Genomic DNA, 20,107 nt, shown 5'->3' with positions numbered 1-20,107 from the left:
TGAATTCCATCTCTTTATCTCCATTCTTCATGGCATCCCTGGAATTCAGCCTCTTATCAGAGAAACCTAGATTTCTGCAGAATTTTCTAATTTAGGTGTTGAGTCTTTCCCCAACTCCTGTGCCCCACTATCTAAAGAAACTTTCCAAAATGCAAATATCATCAAGATCCTTCCTCGTGAACTTCAGCTCTGGGCTGCCATGTCATTTGTTACAAAGTCCAGCCTTCCTGTTCATCCCTCACAGACGTAGATGGATATTTCCCCCCAGTGATCTCTTTATCCTCTTCTCTCTTTGTATCCACTTCTCTCAAAGTGTCTTTGTCTCCAGCAACATGAACAGATCTGCGGTTTTTAAAATCTGACCTCCTTTCATCCTCTAAGCTTTCACACCTGCTGCTCCTCTGCCTGGATTAGTTGTCCTCCTCACGCTGTGTTCCCACAGTGGCCTCTACCTAACACTGTCAGACCATTAACATTGCTGTGATTGTGGTTCACTTGTCTGTCTTCCTCGACAGCTGCTAAGATACTCAAGGGCAGAATCAGGTCCTGTCTTTTTACCTCCAGCACTGTCTTAGTAAATGTGCAACATACATCTATCAAATGCATGAAAAGGGATAAAATTCTGATAACCATTCACTGTAGGATGTCATTTTAGCAACCTTTTGATAACTCACCAATTTATTTCAGATAGGTGCAATGTTACTCATTTTGATAACTATTAATTCTAGTCCCATTTTCTTTCACAACATGTAAGAGCATACCAGTAGGGGTGAGTCCATTTTTGCAGTTGACACATAGAGAAAAAGAGAATACTGGATGCATGTGATGGGCTCGCTTCAGGTCATTCCCAGGGGTAGCTTCAGAAAGGCGTACTTCAAGTTAAAAATTTCTGGAAAGATCTCACTTAAAAAAATATTGCAAAGCAGATACCAAGGGAATTTTCAGATACCACATCAGCAAGAGTTCAAGATCTGTGGTAGGTGGATAATGGCAGTATGAAAAGTAAAAGACTCTCAAATATTTAAAAATTAAGGAGAGCCAAATCTAGGTTTGCTTTTTTCATTTTCATAACATAAAACAATGCCTTGGACATAGTAAGAGCTCAGTACACATTTGATAAGTGAATGTGTAAATCAATAAATGCATGAATGTTGTAGGATTATCTATTGGATAATTCAATTATCCAATTGAATAAGTAAATGAATAAATGAGTAAATTGTTCCCATAGTATCATATTAAGCTATGGGGTAAAATAAAGCAAATAAAATATCAAAGTAAAGTGACTTAAATCAGAGTAGACCTCAATACAAAAACAAAACAGGTACATAGAATGTTTGGAAGGAAGGAAAATAACTCTGAACATAATTTATGATACTTAGTCTCAGTAAAAGATAAAATGTGCTTTAGGGTCCTTTAGAAAAATAAAACCAAGTGTTTACATTTTTTTCTAATAACTTCTTGGATAAGACTCACTCAGGCTATTCATTTTTAGTTCCAATTGTACGTCTGTGGTCTTAGTTTAGATTGTGTTTACAAGACATGAAAAATCAAAATTGGAAAGAAACACCAGGATGCTTTCTTCTCTAATGGCTTTCTAATTTTTTTTTGGTGTTGATCACATTAGAAAATGAGTGTGGGGAATAAATAAGAATAAATATTATTATGATTGTGTTTGGATTTCAATAATGCTTTGATCTAGCCATTTGTGATGAATTAGCCTTTGGAATAACAAAGCTACAAGTTCTAAACGTCTGAAACTTGAATAACACCTGATGCTAGATTAAATAGTACCTCCAAAACATCTAACGCCAAAATGTAATATGATGGTGTTGCATAATTTTATAAATCTAAATCGTATGCTTCTTTTAAGTATAATCACTGTCCTTTGGCTAAAGAAACATGATGAAGTCATTTCTATAATGGTTAAGTTGTTCTGTCTTTCTTGTTATCTGGAGATTTTGTTCTGGGCTGTGGTTGCCAGTATATAGGCATATGGCAATAATGAGCATCTTGTTTTCAATGGTTCCCTTTCCAAAGTCTACCAACATAAGTGCAAAGAGAGGAAATTTTATCACAAGTATTAAGATTTTCCTGGAGCTCAGTGTCCCAGTTTCTCCACATTATCAGCAGTGTCCTTCCTCTGGCAGTACAAAGAAATGGGGTAACTCTTGGTATCAGTTAAGTTGGGAAATGTAAAAGGCTCAGTTAAAGTTGAACTTCTGCTTATTATTCAAACTCATCTTGAAATCAGAGTCTAGTATAATTTATTCTTACTTGAACGTAAACATCATGAGAGCAGGGACTATATCCCCAAGCCTTAGAGTAGGGCCTGACGTATAGTTAACACTCATTAAGTATTTTTGATTATTCTTGATGCCCTAGTTCCAGTTGATAGAATTGACAAGGTCTGGCTTTCTTGTTTCTAGTTTTGGCACTACCATTTCTCTAATACTTACCATGTAATTTCTCTGAGCATTAGTTTCCTCTTCTCTAAACTGAGAAGATTAGCTGACAATCTACCTCAAAAATATTAGTTAATATCATAGATGTGAATTGCATTCCAAATTTACCAAGTGTTGCATAATGTATAATATTGTTAACCTAATAAACAAGTAAGGCTTTTGAACTATTTATCACCTACTCACCTAGAGTTCCCTAGTACATATAGGTCAAAACTGGGACAGTAACGGGTTGCAGAACGATGCTTGGAAGGAGTGAGAAAGTGCAAATCTAGCATTTTCTCTGTGCAGCAAACCCCAGCAGCCATGACTGCTGACAACATCCACCTTTTACTAATTAGCACAAATTCGCTTTCGGAATAACCAGAGCCCTGCCAAAGACCACCATTCTTTGATTTTTCCTATATACTCAACTTAGTGTTGAAAAAATATAGTTCCTGCTATAATGAAATCTGCTTTTCAAGGTACAGAAAAGGGCTGCAACTTCTTCTTAAATCTCTGTGGATAAACATGCAGCATAGGTAAGCAAAAGGTGTGGATGACTGCCTATCCTGCTGGGTTCTTTGACCTGTCGCAACAGAAGGCATTATGTTGTTCATAAAAAGTTGATCAACTTTGGCCCTCAAGTGTCAGAATTATCAATGGCAACACATTTTGTTACCTACTAATTTGGAAATTCTATCTCTGCTATATACCCAGGAAAATATAAAAGTTTAATACTGATAACTTTATTAAAAATCAATATGCCCATAGTTAATATTCATCATCTCAAAGTTAAATAAAGTACACTTCAAATACCCTTTCCTGGCCAGCCTTATACATTAGCAGAAATAAATTGTCCACTATTTCTGGCAAAAGGAGTGGATGAGGAATTAGGTAGACACAGCACATATAGTTTTATTTTCTAAAAATATACGTACATTTGGAACTTTTCAGTTGTGTTGAGCTATTCAACAGATAAATACAATATAAATAATGAATTGTTTTGGTCTTTTAAAAAATTTATGAAGAGCCATAAATGCACAGTACAATTCAATAGATACAATTGTGCTGAACTGAGACAGAATCCTACTCTGTACAGTTTAAATGTAGAAAGGAAAAACAGATAATAGAATTACCCGTTAGCCCTGTACTTATGAACACTTCCCAATAATACTGATAATTGTGACTATGAATGGCGAATGCTCTTCTTCCTCAGCCCTCTTCTTCCACCCACTTTAATCAGAGTTGTTAATATTTTTAAACAGAAAACTTTACATTTTCCTCCTATCCCTGTATGTCTATGCCAGGGACAAAACTTCAGGATCTAGAAAAAGTGAGAACAGCCATCACCACGTCTGTGCCCTCACACTGTATCTCCCTCCCTTCCCATTGCAAAGCCCCTGACCCCTTGCAACTATTGCCAGGACCTTCACTCCACTGTGCACAGCTCAGCCACCTTGTTATAGTGGGAAGATAAGTCCTTCCCCTTCACAAACCCAACCCAGGTGCCCCTCTCAGAAGAGCCCTCTCCTTTCTTAGCATCTTTCTTTTGGAGTTCTAATTGCAATGGGCTGAGAGTCAATGGTGGTCCACATGCAGACCCTCTGGGTGCTTAGGGGTGAGGAGAGCACTCTCCTTCTTTACATGTTAGCAAGGCCTTGGACACTGTCCTGATCTGGTGACATATGGTCTGATATAAATATGCTCCTGGAATAACTGGCTAGGGCTGATAACACAAAGGGCACAGAGGGGTTCATCTCCAATATGACACACATTTTTGGAGAATATGTTGCATAAAAATCACTGTGAAGAATGCAATATGCATGCACCTAGGGCCAGTCATCGTGCGGGGCACCAGAGGTGTAAAAACGAACATGAGAAGCTTCAGGCAGCTTACATTCTAGTGGGAGATCCGGAAATACAGACAAAAAATGGCAATACAATATGGCAGGTCTAATATAAATGTACAACCAGGGTAGTCTGGAAGCATCCAGGGAAGACATTTTCCTCATCCTGAAAGCTTAAATCCAAGGCTTCCTGAAAGTGCTCAGGCTGACTAGGACTTGCTCCGGACTACATAATATGCAAACACATTTAACAGCACGAGGATTTCTACAGTTTTATTTGTATAACAATTCAGCAGTGTAATAATGAGGAGGTTTTGATAAGCATTCTGAGACCATAACTAACCTTTATGGCATTTTTTAATTAAAATAGGGACAAACACATGCACTTCATGCAACTTTACAGAAGAAATCCTTTGGGACCTAATGCATGTTTAGAATAACAAATAGCATGAAATTATGGAAGGGATTAACAAAATGGCATTGCTGTGCTTTTTGTAATCTGTAATGGATGCATTAAAAACATCATGATTTTTATATGAATGAAAATGCATATTATTACCCATTATGCATTCTGAACATTGGTTGCAGAAATACATTTCTCAGTTGTTTACATCTCTTGGCTTTATTGTAATGGCGAGTTAAGCATCAGTGGCGTACTTTGCATTAGTAAAGTATCTTCGAAGAAATGAACCTCTAAGCCTCCAGGGCTTAAGTTATCAGTTATAAAACCCCATTTGTCACATACATGATGAAGTAGTTTAAGCTCAGTATTTCAGAATCCCATAGATGGGCAAAAAGAATGAAGGGATGGAGCTGATGTAAATTTTTCCCCTAGAGAGACATTCTAAAATACCATATTTATTTGGAAGAATATTTATCATTATTACCAATTGATAAATTGAAATGGGGAAAGTGGGTAATACAGGGAAAGAGAGTTAATCGCTAATGGGTCTGACATGTCACGAAATAGCATTAACTTTTTCAGATGATCACCCTAAAAGGTAGTTTTAATTATTTTGGTTTTACAGATGAACACTGAGGTGTAGTTGCTAGTAAGGAAGAAAGCCAGGATTCCAGCCCAGCACTGTCCCTTCTAAACTGGACATTCCCTTGCCCTGTGTCATATGCTTCCGCTTTACCTGATGAATATGTATGAAATGCTGGCTTAAATTATGATTTCCCCGTTTTAAAATCATTTATCAGAATGATTATACATATAAGAGCAGACGATTAAATTCATGAACTCATCCTAGAAAAGGTGCTACACACCTCATTGCTGAATATCATTCAGTCCCTTCAAAGTATTCCCCACAGGAAACTACACACTGACACCAGCACCTCGTCCACCCTTCAGTGCAATTTTGGAGCTCTTTTACTGAAATGTCCATCAGAGCTGTCATTGTACGAGTTCTGACAATTAAGTTTATGAACTCATTCTAGAAAAAAAGTTAATATAGACACCAGTGGGTGTGGCCATGTTCTAATACAATTTAGTCTTGAAGAGGGAGTAAATGGCAAAGTGGACAGTCAGGTAAATTCCTATTGAATTTAGGCTGCAGACTACTCAAGTTCACAGAAGAATGAGAGAGCACAGTGCGCCCTAGCAATGACAGAGATTTGGGTTTGTTGGAGTATATGAATAGACAGCAGGAGTGATGGGAGCTGGGGTTGCCTAAAACTTGGCATGGGCGATGTTATGTTCTTCATGGCTTTTGTAATTGTTCAGGCTAGACACAAAGCCTCAAAGGTGGAGGGGGTGATTATATTTTAGGCTTTGTGACAACCGTAGGATATTGTGTCTCTTGCACTTATGATTTTGCTACAAGGCGCAAACACTACTGTTTCCCTTGACAAACACCACACGCTTTTTCTTTCTATTGATTTGGCCACTGTAGGAGGGAAAGACAGTCCCTGATTGACATTTGAAGAGAATGATTAGCTTTCATACAAAGTGATACCCCGAGGGTCCCCCAGTCAGGCCTACTCTCAGCACCTGGTTTATTTTTCCAACCCCAACATATTGTTATTGGGCCATGCCATAATCTTAATGTTGAAAGAATGGCTGACATAAATTGATGACTTCTAAAAAGGATTCGCCATTCTAGACGCCATTAAGAGCATTCCTATTTCATGGGAAGAGATCAAAATATCAATATTAACAGGAGTTTTGGAGAAGGTGATTCCAACCCTAATGGATGAATGGATGAATTTTAAGAAAGAATGTTCTTAAAATTGAAATCTTATTTCAATAATCTGAAAAGACCTTTTCTGATTGCTTTTTACTTTCAAAAGAATGAAAGTCAACAAAAAGAAATAATAATACAAGCATACTTAAGGATATTTCTGGTTCAGTTCCAGACTGCTGCAATAAAGTTGTTATCACATTAAAGCAAGTCACACAAATTTTTTGGTTTTCTAGTGTACATATGAGTTATATCTACACAATAGTATAGTCTAATAAGTATACAATAGCATTGTCTAAAACAAAGAATGTATAGACTTAATTTAAAAATATATTATTGCTAAAAAATGCTAGTGATCATCTGAGTGTTCAGTGGGGTCTAATCGTTTTGCTGGTGGAGGGTCTTGCCTCCATGGTGTTGGGTGATCACCCCTCAGGGTGGTGGTAGCTGAAGGCTGGGGTGAATGTGGCAATTTCTTAGGATAAGACAACAATGAAGATCCATTGACTCCTCCTTTCATGAAAAACTTCTCTGTAACATGTGCTGCTGTTTGATGACATTTTACCCACAAGAGAATCTCTTTCAAAATTGTAGTCAATCCTTTCAAACACGGCCACTGCTTTATCAACTAAATTTAGGAAATGTTCTAAGTCCTTTGTTGTTATTTCCATAATTTTCACAGCGTCCTCCCCAGGAGTAGATTCTATGTCAAGAAACCACATTTTTTATTCATCCATAAGAGGCAAGTCCTCAACTGTTAAATGTTGAACATGTGATTTTAGCCATTCAGTTCTACTGGCTTCACTTCTAATTCTGGATTTTACTGTTTACACCACATCTGCAGGTTCCTTCTCCACTGAAGCCTTGAACCCCTCAGAGTCATCCATTAGGGTTGGAATCACCTTCTCCAAAACTCCTGTTAATATTGATATTTTGATCTCTTCCCATGAAATAGGAATGCTCTTAATGGCGTCTAGAATGGCGAATCCTTTTTAGAAGTCATCAATTTATGTCAGCCAGATCCATCAGTGAACAACTATCTATGGCAGCTATGGCCTTACAAAATGTATTTCTTAAGGAATAAACCTTGAAAGTCATGAGCTACAGGATGGATATTGTGTTGGCAGGCATATAAACAACATTAATTTTCTTGTGCAGCTCCATGAGAGCTCTTGCATGACCAGGAGCATCATCAATAAACAATAATACTATGATAGGAATCTTTTTCAGATCAGTAGTTCTCAATAGTGGACTTCAATTACTCAGTAAACCATGCTGTAAACATATATGCCATCATCCAGGATTTCGTGTTCCACTGATAAAGCACAGGCGGAGTAGATTTAGCATAATTCTTCACGGTCCTAGAACTTTTAAAAGGGTAAATGAACATTTGCTTTAACGAAAGTGACCACCCGCATCAGCCCTTAACAAGAGATTCAGCCTGTGTTTGAGGCTTTGAAACTAGCCATTGACGCTTCCTTGCTAGCCATGAAAGTCCTAAATGGCATCTTCTTCCAAGATAAGGCTGTTTTGCCCACATTGAAAGTCGTTGTTTGATCCCTCCATCAGTGATCTTCTGGATAACTTGCTGCAGCTTCTGCACCCAACACTTGCAGCTTCACTTTGCACTTCAATGTCACGGAGACGGCTTCTTTCTCAAACTTCCAAACAAAGCCTTATTACTTCAACATTTTCTTTTGTAGTTCTGTCCCCTCTCACAGAATTGGAGAGAATTAAGGCCTTGCTTTTGATAAGGCTTTTGCTGAAGGGAATGTTTTGGATGTTCTTCTATCCAGACCACTTAAAGTCTATGCATATCCGCAGCAAGGCTGTTTTGCTTTCTTATTATACTTGTATTCACCAGAAAGCACTTTAAAGGGTTTTCTGGAGCTTTTCCTTTGCATTCATGACTTGGCTAACTGGTGGGAGGGGCCTCCTTTTCCGCCTATCTCAGCTTAGTTTAATCATTACTAGCTTTCCATTTAAAGGAGAGATGTGTGACTCTTTCACTTGAATACTAAGAGGTCATTGTAGAGTTATTAACTTGCTTAATTTAAATACTGTTTTGTCTCAGGAAATAGGAGGGAAGCCTGAGGAGAGGGAGAGAAAGTGGGAGCAGCTGTTTGGTGCAGCAGTTAGAATACAGCACAGCATTTTTCAATTAAGTTCACCTTCATCTTTACATGGGGTTAGTAGTACACCAAAAATTAAAATACCCCGTTTCCCCGAAAATAAGACATCCTCCGAAAATAAGACCTACTTACAGGAAAGATAAGACGTCCCCTGAAAATAAGACCTAGCGCATCTTTGGGAGCACACCTTAAAATAAGACACTGTCTTATTTTCGGGGAAACAGGGTAGTAATATCGATGACCACTGATCACCACAGCAAATATAATAATAATAAGAAAGGTAAAATTATTTTGTCAATACAAAAATGTGACACAGAGATGGGAAGTGAGCACATATTATGGGAACCATATCTCCAATTTACTTTCTGGATTCAGGATTGCTACAACCTTCGATTTGTAAAAAACTCACTATCTCCAAAGCATAGAAAAGTAAAGTAAATAAACCGAAGCATTCTTGTACTTGAATGCTTTTTAATTTCTCCTTTAGGTTTCCAAATCTCTTCATGGTAAGTCCACTTAGTAGCTGTTCAGTCTTTCAGTAGGATCCACTGCAGAGCAAATTGATCATGTCGCATTCACTAATAGCTTGCTTTAGGTCATAAAATCTGAGGAGGATGTGACTACAGGAAGTGTCATATGAGAAATAATAAAATTCTGTTTTATGGGGAACACTACTAGAATAATGAACTTGAAAAAAACTTTTATTCATAAGATTTATGAAAAGTACAAATGAACAATGGAATAAATTAATAAGTGATTTCATTAAAATGTTCTGCTGTACATAATTAAGACTTAGATTTTATAGATTATTATCGGTTTAAATTTCATGAGCAATAATTTGCAGGATACCAGGAAATGTTGCTGTTTGCTATGGCATGCACTTCAACATTACCAAGAGTTCCAAGTATTCGAAATTGTCATTATTTCATGCATAAGGAACTGTGGTTTTCATAGATAGTTTAAAACTATTTCCATATCCCAGAAGCATATTCTAGGTTTGTACTGAGACACAGACTTACTTTGCTTTGTTTTTTGGTGTGTTTGTTTGTTTTGGTTTTGGTTTCAATTATCAGGTTTTCTTACTAGAGAATACCATCTGATCATTATGCAACTTACAATTCCTCAGGATTGATTGATATATTGAATAAGCTTGGTTTTTTAAAATACCGAAGCCATGTTACTCCCCAAATACTAAAAATGTAATACAATCTTTTTTTTGGCATTTCACATTATAACTTTTCAGTTGTAATCCTGAAAAAATCATATGTCAAAGGTGCTGAGGGTAAGAGATTTTGTTAAGTATACTTCCTTAGGCTCAATTAATAAATATTATAGCCTGGATTTAATTCTATTTGATAACATTCATGCTTTATGTATTTCTGAATCATTACAGAAAGTATTTTTTTCCCCCTCTGGAATAAGTAAAGAAAATAGATTTCCTTGGGAGAAATGTTTTAGTGTAAATACTTTAATAGAACAATAATTTTTAAAATGGCATGATGTAATTAAATCATACGAAGGCTACAACCTATACTAAAACTGTCCCTGAAATTATAACATCCATAAATATTGATTCCTTTGGTAAAAAATAAAACATATAGGCTTTATTTATATTACAGTTTATAGATTCGTAAAATATAAAGGGTAGGATTATGTGAATGTTAAGTTTCTGGTTAAAAGGATCTAATATTTCAATTTATTAAAATAATGAATAATTTGGACAAGAAGCTGTATTTGCTGTGACCTAATTGCTATTGCTTTGCCTTGTGACATCCTGTCATGTCATTAAAATGTTTTAATGACATGTGCCTCATAACCTATTATTTCTGTGTGCAATATGTATGCATACATATTTTAAAATATAAACATTTATACATTTTTTTTAACTTAACCAATCCACTAGCAGAAGGCATCCCTTGAATGATTTCAAAGAGTTTAACTACTTTTGGAATTTGAGAAAGAGTCAGAAATTTTCTCTAACATTTAATTAATTCAAGGTTTCATTTTATACAGGTCATTAACAGTCATGCTTTGGAAGAAATTTAACTTACTTTTTTAAGGGATAATTTTAAGGGATGGTGCAGAAACCATATGATATTTGTCATGAGTTGAATTGTATTCCACCAAATTTACATGTTGAAATTCTAATCCTTAGGACCTCAGAATGTGACCTTTCTTTAGTGACAGTGTCTTTACAGAGGTAATCAAGTTATGATAAAATGAGGTTATTAAAGTGTGGCCTAATCCAATATAACCGGTACTCTTATGAAAAGAGAAAATCTGGAGACAGACCAACATGAAGCCAGCTGTCTGCAAACCAGAAAGAGAAGCCTAAACAGAGTCTCCCCCATGGCTCTCAGAAGGAAACACTCACGCCTTGATGTTCAGGCCTCCCGAACTGTGAGGCAGTAAATTTGTGTTTGAGTCACTGAGTTTATGGTCTATGTTATAGCAGCCTTAGCAAACTGATGTAGAATTTAACTTTTTGCCACATGACAAATCTACCTTTACTCCTGTTAAGTTTTGGTGAACCCAACTTATATATAGGGTCCTTTTATTATCTGGTGCTCTGAATTACTATGACTTCTGGAATGACAGAACATATCTCAGGAAGTTGTATATACAGCCAGATATCTGGCTTGTGTGACAATTTTTAGTTTCCTTGGGGCAGAGATGCTATATAAGTCTAAAATAATATAATTAGTATCAGTTTTGGGACTAGAATATTAAGCATTATAATTTTCCTATGAAAACTGCCTTAACAAAGCTTTTTTTTTTTTTTTTTTTTTTTTTTTTGCTCTGTGGAATCTTTTAAAGGAAGCATAATCAGAAGTAAGATGTTGGAAAGAATTGATACTATCATTGAACCAATCTCCTCGAATGCTCCGCAACCAGGTTTTAATATTCAAATTTGAATATTTTAATATGTTTTGCCTTTGTAGGGCACCGGCCCCATATGCCGAGGGTGACAGGTTCAAACCCAGCCCCAGCCAAAGTGCAACAAAAAAATAGCCGGATGTTGTGGCGGGCGCCTGTAGTCCCAGCTGCTCGGGAGGCTGAGGCAAGAGAATCACGTAAGCCCAAGAGTTAGAGGTTGCTGTGAGCCGTGTGATGCCACGGCACTCTACCCGAGGGCGGTACAGTGAGACTCTGTCTCTACAAAAAAAAAATAAAATAATAAAATAAAATTTAAAAAGGAAAGTGAATTTGTATGCAACAAAAATTTGATTCCCAAACTGTTTCACATTTCTCTTATTTTCTAAGATAGAAACAGACATTGGATGGCAAGCATCCTCTATAACCCTAAAATTAAGGCTGCTTAGTAGTTTCTAAAAACACACACTGGGAAGAAAGCACACATGAAGCCGATTTTACTGAACCAGTGATGGCTGACTGATACGAATGCAGTTGTAGTGCTTAAATGAGCTTAGTCGCATAAAGCTTATAAAAATATTCATGCCATAGAAGTCACTGCTCTGAGTGGTCTAAATGTCAGAAATAGAGGTTTGTCATAGTTTTCCCCACAAGAGTCCTATATAGATAACTATTTGAAATGATAAAATAGAAAATTGCAACATTATTTTTAATACTGACAGACAAATGCCTAAAGTTGACCCTGGATGGACCCCTAGAAAGGTGTCGCCCCTCCCTGTCTCTAGCAATAATACCAAGTTAAATTCACCTAAGAGGAAACTTGAAGTGAATTCTTAGAGTCTGAAGACCTTATTTTTCATTGATTTTTGATTTCTTAAGGTGCTAAGGATATAATTTTCAGGAATACTCAATAAAGCAACAGCTCTTGGGCCTGAAATGTTTAGCGGTGGGAAGGGATGAGATGGAAAATGTTCTGTCATTCATTACTTTGTTTGGAATCATTTTATTTCCATATGCAATTGCCAGAGAAAATTGTATTAGTTGTCTATGCGTGGCATCTCTTCCTCAGACACACACACAGTTTTAAGACTGATTTTTAAGTCTATTCAGATAAACAGAGGATGAAAATGTTGGGGACTAAGCAACACAAGACTTTGGAAACTCTGATAATGAGTAGACTTCAGAAAACTGGTTCTCTAACTCTAGTATTCAATTTTTTTTCATATCAAAGAGGAGTAGAATACTTGTCCCCATTCTCTGGACGTGTGGAGATTTATCAGCCTATTTCTAAACCTCTGTCAGCTTCTTAGAAGAAAGGTGTTGTGTAAAGTATTATTTGTGTTTAGCTAATTGCTTGCCGTTTTGCAATATGGCCATGAATACCTTAATGTTCTTTTCAGAAATGCATAAAGAGTTTCAAGCTCCTTCAGAAGTCCTTTGAAAGGAACAAGAAGCTGCTTTATTTCCCCTTTGTAGATTAAATGATAAAACAAAAAAGAAATCTCTCTGAATGAATTTTCAGGTTGCATTTTCTTCATGAGATGTGTATCTCCTTTATGATAAGTAGACAATCTAGAAAGGTAGAGGTTGGGTCCAGGCCAGTGGTTCTCAACCTTCCTAATGCTGCAACCCTTTAAGACAGTTCCTCAGGTTGTGGCGACCCCCAAACATAAAATTATTTTCGTTGCTACTTCCTAACTGTAATTTTGCTACTGTTATGAATTATAATGTAAATATCTGATATGCAGGATGGTCTTAGGTGACCCCAGTGAAAGGGTCATTCAAGCCCCAAAAGGGCCAGAACCCACAAGTTGAGAACAGCTGATCTAGAGTATTTTGATCTGTTCTAAATCTTTTAGATAATTTAATGAAGGTTTGGGTTCAAGTAAGGCAAAAAATAATGTCTTAATACAATATTGTCCACTGTAAAGTATACACATTTTCTCACAAAAACTTAAACATTTTACTATAGTCAACATAAAAATACTGTATGGATTTATGTTGAATACAATTATGGCAACAGTATTAATTCTGAAGTCACTATAGAAAAATGCCAAATTACATTACTGACAATTCAATGTATATTATTCATGATTAACAATGCATGAAAATAAGTATAGTTCATTATAATTTTTTTATTTTTTATTTTTTAAATATATTTTTATTTAATCATCATTATATTTTAATTTCAAAAACTCCTTGGGTATGTGATAAAATTAGTCATATCCCTGCTCACTGATTATATGCTTTAAAATATTCTTATTCACAGGGAAATATTAAATTTTCACTGCTTTTACAGCAAATGGTTGAAAGTCCTTTGTAATTACAAAACATAGGTCAATTTTTTCTACTTAAAAAATGTATTTCATAATCATGTTGCTTCATGACATTAGCTTAAAACCACACTCAGAGAAGAAAAATTTGAAAGAAATTTGTGCTTTTATTTCCTTAAATTTTCTGAAAGCAACTGATGGTGATGTGACCAATCTCCCATTTTGTATGAGTATAGTTAAGCAGAAGCATTGCATGAAGTCCTTATCATCAGTATTGAAGACACTTACATGAAAAGGGTCTGCACAGGTTGTGTGATTTGGGGGAGGATGATGTCTTATTCTCTGATAGGAAGAAAATAGGAGATACTGTGACACCATAAAGGTATGATTGTGACTCCACGTGAGGTAAACAGCAGGAGACGATTAATTCCTAAGGAAGAGTTGATTTCGATGAAAATGTCTTTAGGAAATAAAAAGCAAAACTTGCACATTAGAATCAACAAATCAGGGAAAGCTAATGGTTCTGAAGCATTCAGTTTTGTGTTTTTTCCCCTCAAAGTGAAATAGCATGTCATTACTCAAGGTTCGTCTGTTTCTGCACGTTTGCAATTCAATGACAATGGGACAATTTCATAGGAGGAAATTGTCATACCTGCTGGGCTAGGTACAATGTTTCATTTGTGCAAATTCAGCCCAGGAAAAATATGTCAATCCACACATAAAATACTAGAAAATTTATTTCTTGAAAGAATTGAATATAGTTCATGGATCTTACGTTTATCTCATTCACATAATATTTGCTAGGAACCAGAGCTGCATTACTATTTTTATGAAACAAGATTCATAGAATTTGGGAGATTTTCTGCAGATTTCATACCCAAACTTCTAACTCAGAAAGTCAGAGAGACTCTGAAATTCTGTATCTCTTACATGGATGGGTCTCCTTAGGTTCACGAGGTGAGGATGAATTATTTTTCTAAAACGAACCTGATGGAGCCTGTGAAATTTATTGTCCAAAATGAGTCATCTCAAGGGTTCTGTTGATTAATTTTTACCCTATTAATGGTTGACTATATATAGCACTCATGGCATTTTGATTTAAGATACTTGGGCGTGTAGTGGTAGTAAAGAACCCTGGCCATGATTTCCATTATTTTAACATGAAAACTCTATTAAAATAGCTATACTTCTTAAGCTTAAAATATATTAATACTCTTTAGAGCATGTTTCAAAAAATCGAAGAGAATGATGCATGCTATGGTCTGAATTGTATTTACTTCCCTGCCAAAAATATATATATTAATATACAGAAGGTGTCCAAAAAATCTGTACACATTTTAAGAAAGGAAAAAAATTGTATTAAAATAGTAATACTCAATATATACTGATAATGTTTGTTATCTTGCATATTGTGTCTTGCATCTTTTATAATTGCAAAGTCAAGCATCTTGAGTATTGCAATTTTAATACAGTTTTTTTCTTTCTTACGATGCATGTACATTTTTTTGGCATCCTAGGTGTGTCTATGGTAAAGTCCTAACCGTCAGTGTGATGGGATTTGGAGATGAAGACCCGTGGGGAGGCAATTAGGTCCAGATGTGGTCCTGAGGGTGAAGCCCTTCTGATAAAATCAGTGTCCCTGTAGTAAGAGACCCCGGAGATCTTGCTCACTCTCTGCTGTTTGAAAGCACATCGAGAGGTGACCATCTGCCAGCAGGGGGAACAAGCCCTCACCAGAACCTAAGTATGCTGACCATCTGACCTCAGGGTCCAGCTTTCAGAATTTTGAGAAATAAACATTATATAAGTCCAGAGGCGGAGATAATGAATCAACACACACTTGTAAATCGATCATCAGTGTTTATATTCATCTACACATTAACTCTCTCCAGTCTGGTTCTGACAACCTTGTCCAGCTGTTGCGCCACTGCAGATTTAAAAATCTTGGTAGTGTCTGGGACATTAGCTCTAATCGCTTCATTAGAGGAGTGTCTCTGCTTTATGATTGACATGATTTAGTAAGTATATGCTTATTCTTTTAGTCAAAGACAGTACATGTATTTTTTTCCTACCCCTACTACACTTGACCCCTCTGTCATAGCATGAATATTTTAACCAGCTAAACTTCTGTCTGTTCTTATGAGATGCCCCTGAACCCACGCTTCTTACAGTAACATATCTTTCATCTCAACATTTTCTCATATCATAAAAATAAACATTTTTTGTTACTTCATTGATTTCTCTCATTAGAATTCACTATGCTGCCTACACTTATACATACAGAAATATCAAGGTAATTTGGTATGGTGCTTTCTAAAGCTCATTCTCGTTAACAGCACTTACAATGTTTTTCATACTAAATAAGCACTTATTGGGATCTTACTTTGTAAAAAGTTCTATGTTTAGTGCTATGAAAAGATAAATAAATTTCTCCCAACCTAGTACTTTGTTGAAGAATATAAAAAGGTCAGAATTATTTTGTCCATGTCATTAAATTTATCAAAAAATGCTATAGTGTTACAAGTAAGAACAATAGAATTTATGTCAAAAGATAAAAGAAATATTGTTAATGAGCTGACATTGGAGGGGAAAGCTTGAAATGGGAGTTAGATTTTAACAATACAATTTTAGTGACTTTTTAAAAAATTGGAAACCAGCCCTTCATCAAAAATCTGTGGCCACGTGCTCACTTCAGCAATACGTATAAAATCTGAATGATACAGAGCAAATCAGCATGGCCCCTGTGCAAGGATGACAGGCAAATTTGTGAAGCCTTCTATATCTAAACAACAACAAAAAAATCTTTGGCCACTTTAGATGATACAATACAGTGGATTTTACTTCTAATGTCTTAAGAATTCAATACATTTTGCTTCAAGAAATTTCAGTTACATGCTCATCATTATTTCTTACATTTAAATTCAGTCTAATATTTGTAGAGAAACTAGTATTTTGACTAGTGAGGAACTGCTGCTAAGCTAAAAATAAAATTGTCAAAAGGTAGGGGAATATTGGGCTTATGGGAGTTAAAACAAGAAAGGACAGGTCTTACTTTGCAGTAAGGACTATTGAAAAATGGGCTAGCACAGTTATTACCTAAGAATATGGAGAAGGGGAGAGGGAGGGGAGGGAGGGGGAGAATGGGCGGAGGGAGGGTAATTAGTGGGATTACACCTGTGGTGCATCTTACAAGGGTACATGTGAAACTTAGTAAATGTAGAATATAAATGTCTTAACACAATAAGAAAATGTCAGGAAGGCTATGTTAACCAGTGTGATGAAAATGTGTCAAATGGTCTATAAAACCAGTGTATGGTGCCCCATGATCGCATTAATGTACACAGCTATGATTTAGTAAAAAAAAAAAGAAAGAAAAAGAAAGAAAAATGGGCTAGCAAATCGTAATGAGTGCCTATTCATCCACTGCTATCACCAATTGTCATAAACCAGGTGGCTTATAAAAGACAGCAGTTCATTTCTCACAGTTCTGGAAGCTGGGAAGGCCAGGATCAGAGCAGATTCTGTGTCTGGTGAGAGACGCCTTCCCCACAGATCATTGTCCTTGTACTTTGTGGGAAGGAGTGAGGGCTCCGCCTCCTAAACTCATCATCTCCCCAAAGTCCCACCTCCAAATACTGTCCATACATAACCTTGGAAGTGAGAATTTCAAAATATATTTTAGGTGGACCTAAATATTTAGATGAGCATCTAGGGACCCTGCCAGGGCAGAAAGGTCCTGCCTCTTGCTCCCTCAAAACACAAGTGAGATTTTCGTAGAGAGGACATTTCAACAACAGAAATTAACCTCACAAACCACAAAAGACTTCTCTTTAGTTAGGATGTTGACAACTCAGCCACTCGTGAAGCGAGAGTGACATATGAGATATTATTTCAAAAATAAAAATAATTTTTAAAAAGATGCTGGGTACTCAGATTGTTCTGACTAATCACATGCTTCCTGATACAAGCAGGTGAAGAAATTGTAATTATAATTATTTACATCTCTAGCAGAGACAAGAGTACCCTGCAGAACTCAGGATGTTGAGTTATACAAACAGTCAAATTACATAGCTTATAGATCTTCATATAACTGGAAAGCCCAGAGATGCTTCTGACTCTAAGAGCAGCTGGCTCCATGAGCTCATCGGTGGTGTTTGGACCCTGGGTCTTGCCATCTCACAGCTGAGCCTCCCCGTGGTAGACCAGAGGGCTCCTGCACATTGCACTCACACCTTACTAGCTTGGCAACCCAGGAGAAAGAGAATGCCCCCAAACTGTTTAACACAAAAATGTGGAGGGCTCTAATTGCACCGTTCATTCACAGTCACAGGCAAGAAGGAATATTCTGAATGGCCAGGTTTGGCTTACAGGTCTATTCCTATTATTTGGGATTTGGGGATGATTTAATTTCTAGTTCCATCACTAGGAAAAGAAATTCACTTAGTAGAAGAGTAGAGGGAGTGGATGGGTTGGAAGGAAAGATGGATAACATTAAATTTTTTTTAAAGAGGCATATATATGTCAACCTTTACAGACAGAGTAGGTGGCCAAAATATCCTCTGAAATTGCATTTTAATGATTATATCCTAAAAATCTGAGAGAAAAGATGGCAATTTAAGGCTTTCATTAAAATTGGCAGGCAAGCAGTTACATGTTTGAGACAACAGCCATTTTCATTCTTGAATGAAAGTGAATAGTTATTTGTCATTTGTTTAAGGGCCTAATGTTTTTATTCTTCTAAAAATGTCATTGTTTCTATTGGTTTGTTAATAGTATCTCAATTAATATATATGATGGTTTTGATAAAGATCACTTTTGTGAATTATCACTGTTCATCTTGCCTCTCCAAATCTATTTTCATTCAGTTTGTATAGACTGGTAGTAAAACAATTTAATCTTTACATGGACATTTTGCAAACACTAGAATTGGTAAAAATGTGTAAATTAAAAGACTGATCTCTCACTTTTCAACTTTATTTGCCCAAATGTCTTTGTAATTGAATTTCTACAAAATCCTTATATACATGTATGTTTTTTGTGACACAAAAAATTATAACAAGGGTCATTCTTACATATAAGTGGGAATTATGGTCTTAAAGTAATTTGGGAATAACATGTATCAATAGTATATACGGTAGAACCTCTGTAAGTTGACCACACAGGGACTATAACAAGCTGGTCAACGTAAGGAGGTGGTAAACATAAGGAACTAACCCTGCCATACTGATACATACACGTGGTGAATGTCTGGTTTATGAAAAATAGGTCAACTTAAGAGGTGGTCAATGTAGGGAGGTGATCAACTGGAGACATTCCACTTAACTTTGTCTCTCTCTTGCTTTCTAATTCTTGAAGGAGAAATACACTGTCAGAGTGTGAAACCCAAAGCACATCACATGGTGAAATGCAAAGTTCATAATGAATGCTTTCATGTAATGACAACACAATATTTTATTCACACCATTCCAGGACATCAGTGTCCTCCCTGAGCATCCTGGAAGGGATCGTATTGCCAGGGTCCTGTAGGAACAACAATGAGTATTCCAGAACATGGGCATACTCCCTGAGCATCCTGGAAGGGATCATGTTGCCAGGGTCCTGTAGGAATAACAATGAGTAAGTGTACTTGGCAGTCTCTTCATCTGATCAATAAGGCCTGATGAGGTTAAGTGACTTCTATCAGATGGCTTATGATTTATTCTCCATGTATGACCTGACTGGGAAGCCAGTCTTCAGAGCCGTGACATCACCTCTTACTTTACAGAGAAGAGTCCCACGGCCATTCCATCAGATTCCTTTCTTCTTTTGAGCCTGATTCTGTATGTCTGACAGTCAAAATAACTTGTATGAAATCAAAAGGAACCGAATTAAAAAGTAGGCATGGAGAGTCTTGTCACATATCCTGGCTGCTGCGCCCCATTTCTGAGATGCCAGCTTTCAAAAAGCATAGCCCATGTCAAATTGCTCAGTAATATTTACCTTTCATTTTTTCCCACCATATCAATAACTAGCTCTTGTCATCTTTAAAGTGCTTCTCAAACATTAAATAATCTCAGATTACACACTCTATTCTTTGCATTTATCTTGACCAGCTGTCAGAGAAGGCAATTTATTCCCTCTCAATTTTATTCCTCTTGGCTCTGTGTGCCTTCTGCAGTAAATTTGAATGGAAAATGAAAGGTACAACTTAGTGTGTTTCATAGCAAGGGAAACACATAATTTTCTTTAAGCAAAATGACCTTCAGATTACTTTCAAATTGCTTATGGCTCTGTGCTTGGCTACTCAAAATATATTTTCATCACTTTTGAGTCTTCCTTAATTCCTAAGTGGAAATATTAAGAATGTGAGGATTAAAT

The 20,107-nt window shown here is 36.4% G+C and overlaps 1 protein-coding gene and 1 non-coding gene across 14 annotated transcripts in view; both read left to right on the top strand.

The window, feature by feature from the left end:
- TRDN (triadin) overlaps positions 1-20,107 on the top strand; it is a 403,216-nt gene that overhangs the window by 40,235 nt on the left and 342,874 nt on the right. The window lies entirely within an intron of this gene.
- LOC128586967 (U6 spliceosomal RNA) lies at positions 16,433-16,536 on the top strand. Its single transcript, XR_008380418.1, has one exon. It is a non-coding gene; the product is annotated as a U6 spliceosomal RNA (small nuclear RNA).

This window comes from Nycticebus coucang, chromosome 5 (assembly GCF_027406575.1).
Source record: "Nycticebus coucang isolate mNycCou1 chromosome 5, mNycCou1.pri, whole genome shotgun sequence".
Taxonomy (NCBI): Eukaryota; Metazoa; Chordata; class Mammalia; order Primates; family Lorisidae; genus Nycticebus; species Nycticebus coucang.
The sequence above is the reverse complement of the archived record's forward strand: the minus strand, read 5'-3'. Positions and strand labels throughout refer to the sequence as shown.